The following is a 5,839-nucleotide window of genomic DNA, read 5'->3' on the forward strand; positions in this document are numbered from 1 at the left end:
AAAATGATTGTAATATAATAAGATAAAACTGGTTACATCCCTACATAGGAGGAAGATTCTCATATGGCTGAAGAATTGTCCTGTATTTTCCCATGTATAAGGTGTACCTCAATTTTGGGGCCCAAAATTTTAAAAAATAGTTTTCCATAAAGTTATTGAACTTATTTCATTCATCAAAAAATTCATACAACTCCCCATCACTGTCAAAACTCCCATCCTTTAGCTTGTCCTTATCTGTGTTTGATGACGAATCACCATCTTAGGAGAGGCTCTGACTGCTCTCCTACCTGTGCTCTGGTCTGTGGTTGACCACAAGCTTTCACTGCGCAAGTCTTGGTGCATGAACACATGCTTAGTCCATTCCATTTCGCGACCCTTAAGCACCAATTGTTTCCTCCTTTGAAATCAGTTACTTAAGCAATTCTTGCCTCCTGATGAATCATCTTTGTGGAGACAGGAATTTCAGTGGTCTTTTGCTCTCCCATTTATCTCTTCAATTCCCTCTCTAAAACAGGGCATTTTACTGACTTGCTTCCCATGCTTCTGTCATGGTGTTTTTGGTTGGGTTTCTTTTCCTGTTGCTAGTCTCAAATTGAGTTTTTTTTTTCAGTTGGAGACAGATCAGCAGCACACTATTCATTCACTCTTGTAAACTGGATCACTTTTAATTTGAATTCAGCACTGGACAAAAATCTTTTCTGTGCCATTTCTGGACAGAATGTGGTAATATTCTAGTAACAAATGCAAAACAATGAGTGCAAAGACAAGTGTGGGAAAAAAACAGGAAATGCAAGTTAACAAATCCTCAACCACTGTATAAGATGCTCTCAGTTTTTAGACTCCAAATTTTTCGAAGAAGGGTGTGTTTTATATGTGGGGGAAATACAGTGTCTAATATAGGACATGTACAAAGACTGAAGGTGTAAAACTAGTTGATTTTGATGGGATGATTTAAAAATAAAATATAGTAAAAAGGGGGATTGTAATGAAATAGGATGAAAGGGTAGTCAGAATGAGATAAATTAAATAACATTAAGAGGCCCATAACAGTAAAGGGAAAGAAGGGAAGGGATGAGAATTTCTTGAATCTTAGTTTCATCAGATTTGGCTCAAAAAGGGAATTACACATAAAATAAGTTGAGTTTAGAAATTTATCTTATCCTTCAGACATTAGAAGAGGAATATAGGAAAAGAAAAGGAGAAACTGATAGAATTGGGGGAATGAAAAAGACAAAGGGAAAAAAGGGAAAGAAAAGGAAAGGAAAGAAATATAATTGAAGGGGACATAATGAGAGAGGTATTTAGAAGCAAAGCACTGATAAGGAAGGCTAGGCTGAAGGAAGAAAGAAAAGTAAAAATGAAGTGCAGATAAGAGGGAAGATAATTACAAATTAGTAATTATAAATGTGAATGTGAATGAGATGAGCTCTTCCATAAAACAGAGGTGGATAGCAGGATAGATTAAAAAAATTGAATCCTACAATATGTTGTTTACAAGAAATGCATTTAAGAGAAGAGATACAGGGGCAGCTAGGTGGTATAGTGGATAAAGCACTGGCCCTGGAGTCAGGAGTACCTGGGTTCAAATCTGGTCTCAGACAATAATTACCTAGCTGTGTGGCCTTGGGCAAGCCACTTAACCCCGTTTGCCTTGCAAAAACCCAAAAAAGAAAGAAAGAAAAAAAGAGGAGAGATACAGAATAAAAATAAAAGGCTGTAGCAGAATATATTAAACTTAGTTGAAGTGAAAGAAAAGAGGGGTAACATCTTTATCCCAGACAAAGCAGAAGCAAAAATAAATCTCATTAAAAGGGATTAAGGAATAAACATGCATCTTCCTAAAAGGTAGAATTAAGTAATTTCAATACTCAAGATGTATGTACCAAGCAGAATAGCATCCAAATTATTAGAGAGGCTAAATAATTTACAGGAAGAGATAAGATACCAAAATTTTACGTGGGGGACTTTAACCTCCCTTTCTTAGAATTAGACAAATCCAAAAATTAAAAGGTGATAGAAAAATTAGATATGTTAGACCTCTGAAGAAAGCTGTATGGGGATAAAAAATAAATATATTTGGTTTTTGTTTTTGTAAGGCCATACATCTAGGTAATTATTAATGTCTGATGCTGGATTTGAAATCAGGTCCTCCCATCTCCATGACCAGTATTATATCCATTGCTACACCTAACTGCCTCTATTTTATTTTTCTTATTGGTACATACTATATAAAAACTGGCCATTTCTTAGGGCATAAGAACCTCTCATAATAAAATGCAAAAAAGCAGAAATATTAAATGCATAATTTTCAGATCATGATGTGATAAAAATCATGGACAATAAAGAGTCATAGAAAGATAAATTAAAAATCAATTGAAAACTAAACAAACTAATTTTCAAGAATGAGTAGATCAAACAGCAAATCAGAGAAATTATTAAGAGTGTTATCCAAGGGGCAGCTAGGTGGTGCAGTAGATGGAACACTGGTCCTTGAGTCAGGAGGACCTGAGTTCAAATCCAGCCTCAGACACTTAACAACTACCTAGCTATGGGGCCTTGGTCAAGTCACTTAATGCGATTGCCTTGCAAAAGCCAAAAAAAAAAAAAAACCAAAAAAAGAATTTCATCCCAGAAAATGACAAAAAAGGAGACAATATATCAAAATTTATGGGCTACAGCCAATTATTGGTCTACCAGAAAGCTTGGGTCAAAAAAATTACCTGGAAAAAATCTTTTGTGAAATTATCTTGGAAAAACTATACTAAAATAACAAGAAAACAAAATAGTCCCTGACAGAATACACATAACAATTCCAGAAAGATAGGATAAAAACTCCAAAGATTATCATAGCCAAATTCAAGAATTATCAAATAAAGGAGAAAATACTGCAATCAGCTAAAAGAAGCAATTTATTTGTTACTAATTTTTTTTAAATATCATTAATTAATTTTTATGTGTGAATGAGTGCTGCATTGGGTTTGTAAGTTCTTCTACCATCTTGGAGAAGTCTTTTAACCTTGCCTTAGTTAAAATTGTTCAGAATTCCCTAATTCTGCTATGAGAAAAAAATGAGCTTACAAATGTTTTGGTTTCCCAGGAATGAACTACTTTAAAAGCCCAGTCTTTCCACATTTCCCAAGACTACTATATAGCAGGAGAAAGCTTGTAGAGGATAGTATTTACATGGTTACATGCTCTTGAATGAAATCCATCATAGTTCACATCCTTTAATCCAAATGAATATTTTCCTACCAAATATCTTAGAATCCCTAAATCAGAGCTACCATTGTATTGAAGCATAAAAGATCAGGGAGTAAGACAATGACCTAGTACAGACCATAAAAAAAACATAATTTATTAAGTGAATGCTCCAAAGTAGGTAGAAAGCTATTTTTCCCTAGATAACATTACCTCATCTCTCAAATCTGTAAACATCCTGAATAAGAGATTATCGTAATTTGATCCACATATATTTTAATAAATAAAGCATATTCATAGCTTGGATTTTGGAATCACACAACTGAGGAAATTTTCTAATCCCAAATAGTTAACAAGGGGTAATACTATTAATGCTGGAGTGAATGCATGCTCTCTCTCTCTCTCTCTCTCTCTCTCTCTCTCTCTCTCTCTATATATATATATATATATATATATATATATATATATATATATTATACAGAAATCAATACAAAGAGGCTAATGTACCGCACATACAGAGCTCACTCCAATCTAAGGCAGATCACAGAAGGAGGATTCTCTGTGAACACCATGCAACTGATATGTATTCCCCTTTCCCCTAGGATATAGGAGATCAGAACTTTAGTTACTTCTGATTAACAGTTTTAAGTCAATAAATCCTCTCCCAAAGTTAACAATTAGGCTGGCAGCATTCAATACAAAGGCTATTCCACTGAAGAACATAGGACAGTGTCAAAGCATCAACAAGGAGTAACATTGATAGTTGTTTCTTCAATTTTAGATACTTTTATAACTTATCAATACAGCAGATGGAATGGATTCCACCCCATCAGATGCTTAGTCCAAAAATTTCCTATTGACATTAGCACCAAACAAAGCCCCACGGACTTCTGGCATCATCTGTTGGGCTATAAGGTCCAGTCTACGTTCTAGGGTATTAGAAACTTTTATTTTACGATCCCCATTATAGATCTCAACACCTCCAGCTATTTCGTTTGGCAGGTAAGCCTCCTGATCAACTTGAACATCAACATCTCTTTTGATTGCAGTCTTGTACATAGGAATTGCTTTTTGCACTGTGGCCTTGACCAGAGGAAGATCTTCTTTCTTGCAATGGACAATCATTCGTGGCTCAAGTAACTGGTATAAACCCTGAAGGACCAGACCATCCAAAAGCACCTGATACCTGGTTTTCTCTTTCACTATCTTGGAGAGTCTCTGCTTTGCTTCTTTTAATAAGTCTGAGATAAGGTCATCTCTGGCTCTGAGGACTTTCAATCTTGCCTGATTCATCAAGTTGGACATCTGAATTTTTTTCTGCTGCTCAATTTTTTCTCCTTTTCATAATATTCCATTATCTTCAATCTCTGTGTTTTCACAAGCTGACCTTTCTCAATGTTGAACTCTTCTTCTGCCTTTGCATCTATTTCTTCAGCCTTCTCATTTGCTTCCTGTTCAATGAAAGCCATCATGTGTTTGATATGCTTTTGGACATTGGCATCGCTGAGAGCCATGGTGCCCATGGCTGGGGAGCAGTCGGCCTTGGAGCGCAGCCGAGATGAAGCAGCTGGGCAGGCCGAGCGCTCTGGCTTTTCCAAGAAGCAATTTAAATACAAAGGAAGCACAAGCATAATTATTTTGGACATATCAGTTTCAACAATAAAGGATCAGAGAACCTAGAATATAATATTTTGCAGAGGAAAAATCATTGGATTATAACCAAGAGTTTACTACAGAAAAAAGTTAATTCCTTTCTATCCTCATTCAATTTTCTCCAAAGGTCTGTCATATCTAGATTTTCTAACAAGCTATTTACCTCCTTAACTTCCTTCTTGTTTATTTCATGGTTAGATTTATCTAAATATGAGATTGGGAAGTTGAGGTACCCCATTAGTAGAGTTTTGCTGTCATTGTCTTCCTGCAGCTCTTTCAACTTCTCCTTGAAGAATTTGGATGCTGTACCATTGGGTGAATAGTTATTTAGTATTGAAATTACTTTATTGTCTATGGTACCTTTTAGGAGGATATAGTTTCCTTCCTTATCTTTTTTAATGCTATCTATTTTTGCAGCTTCTTTGTCTGAGATAAGGATTGCTACCCCTGCTTTTTTCACTTCAGCTGAAGCAAAATGTATTTTATTCCAACCTTTTAGCTTTACTCTATATGTATCTCTCTGCTTCAAATGAGTTTCTTGTAAGTAGCATATTGTAGGATTCTGGTGTTTAATCGACTGTGCTATTCACTTATGTTTTAAGGGAGAGTTTGTCCCATTCAGATTCAAAGTTATAAATACTAAATCTTTACTGCCCTCTATACTATCTTCCATCTGTTTGTATTTTTCCCCTTCTTTCCCTTTATCCATATTCCACAGTATTATGTTTCTGTATACCACACCCTTCAGTGCTTTTGTCCCCCTTTATCAACACCCATCCCCTTTCTTTCCCTGTTCCCTTTTCCCTGTTCCTTTCCTTCTATTCCCCTTTTTCTCCCTCTCCCATCCCCCTCCCCTTTTCCCCTTTTAATGCTTGAAAGGTAAGATAAGTTCCTTAACTGAGTGTGTGTAAGTTAATTTTAAGCCAAATCTAATGAGATGAAGACTGAAGTGGTTCTCATATCCTCCCTTCTTCCTCTCCATTACAAT

The 5,839-nt window shown here is 35.6% G+C and overlaps 1 pseudogene; it reads right to left on the reverse strand.

Moving 5' to 3' along the window:
* Positions 1–4,035: 4,035 nt before the first annotated feature.
* On the reverse strand, positions 4,036–4,712 carry LOC141521016 (V-type proton ATPase subunit E 1 pseudogene; annotated as a pseudogene).
* Positions 4,713–5,839: the final 1,127 nt, after the last annotated feature.

Source organism: Macrotis lagotis, chromosome 1, assembly GCF_037893015.1.
Source record: "Macrotis lagotis isolate mMagLag1 chromosome 1, bilby.v1.9.chrom.fasta, whole genome shotgun sequence".
Lineage (NCBI taxonomy): Eukaryota > Metazoa > Chordata > Mammalia > Peramelemorphia > Peramelidae > Macrotis > Macrotis lagotis.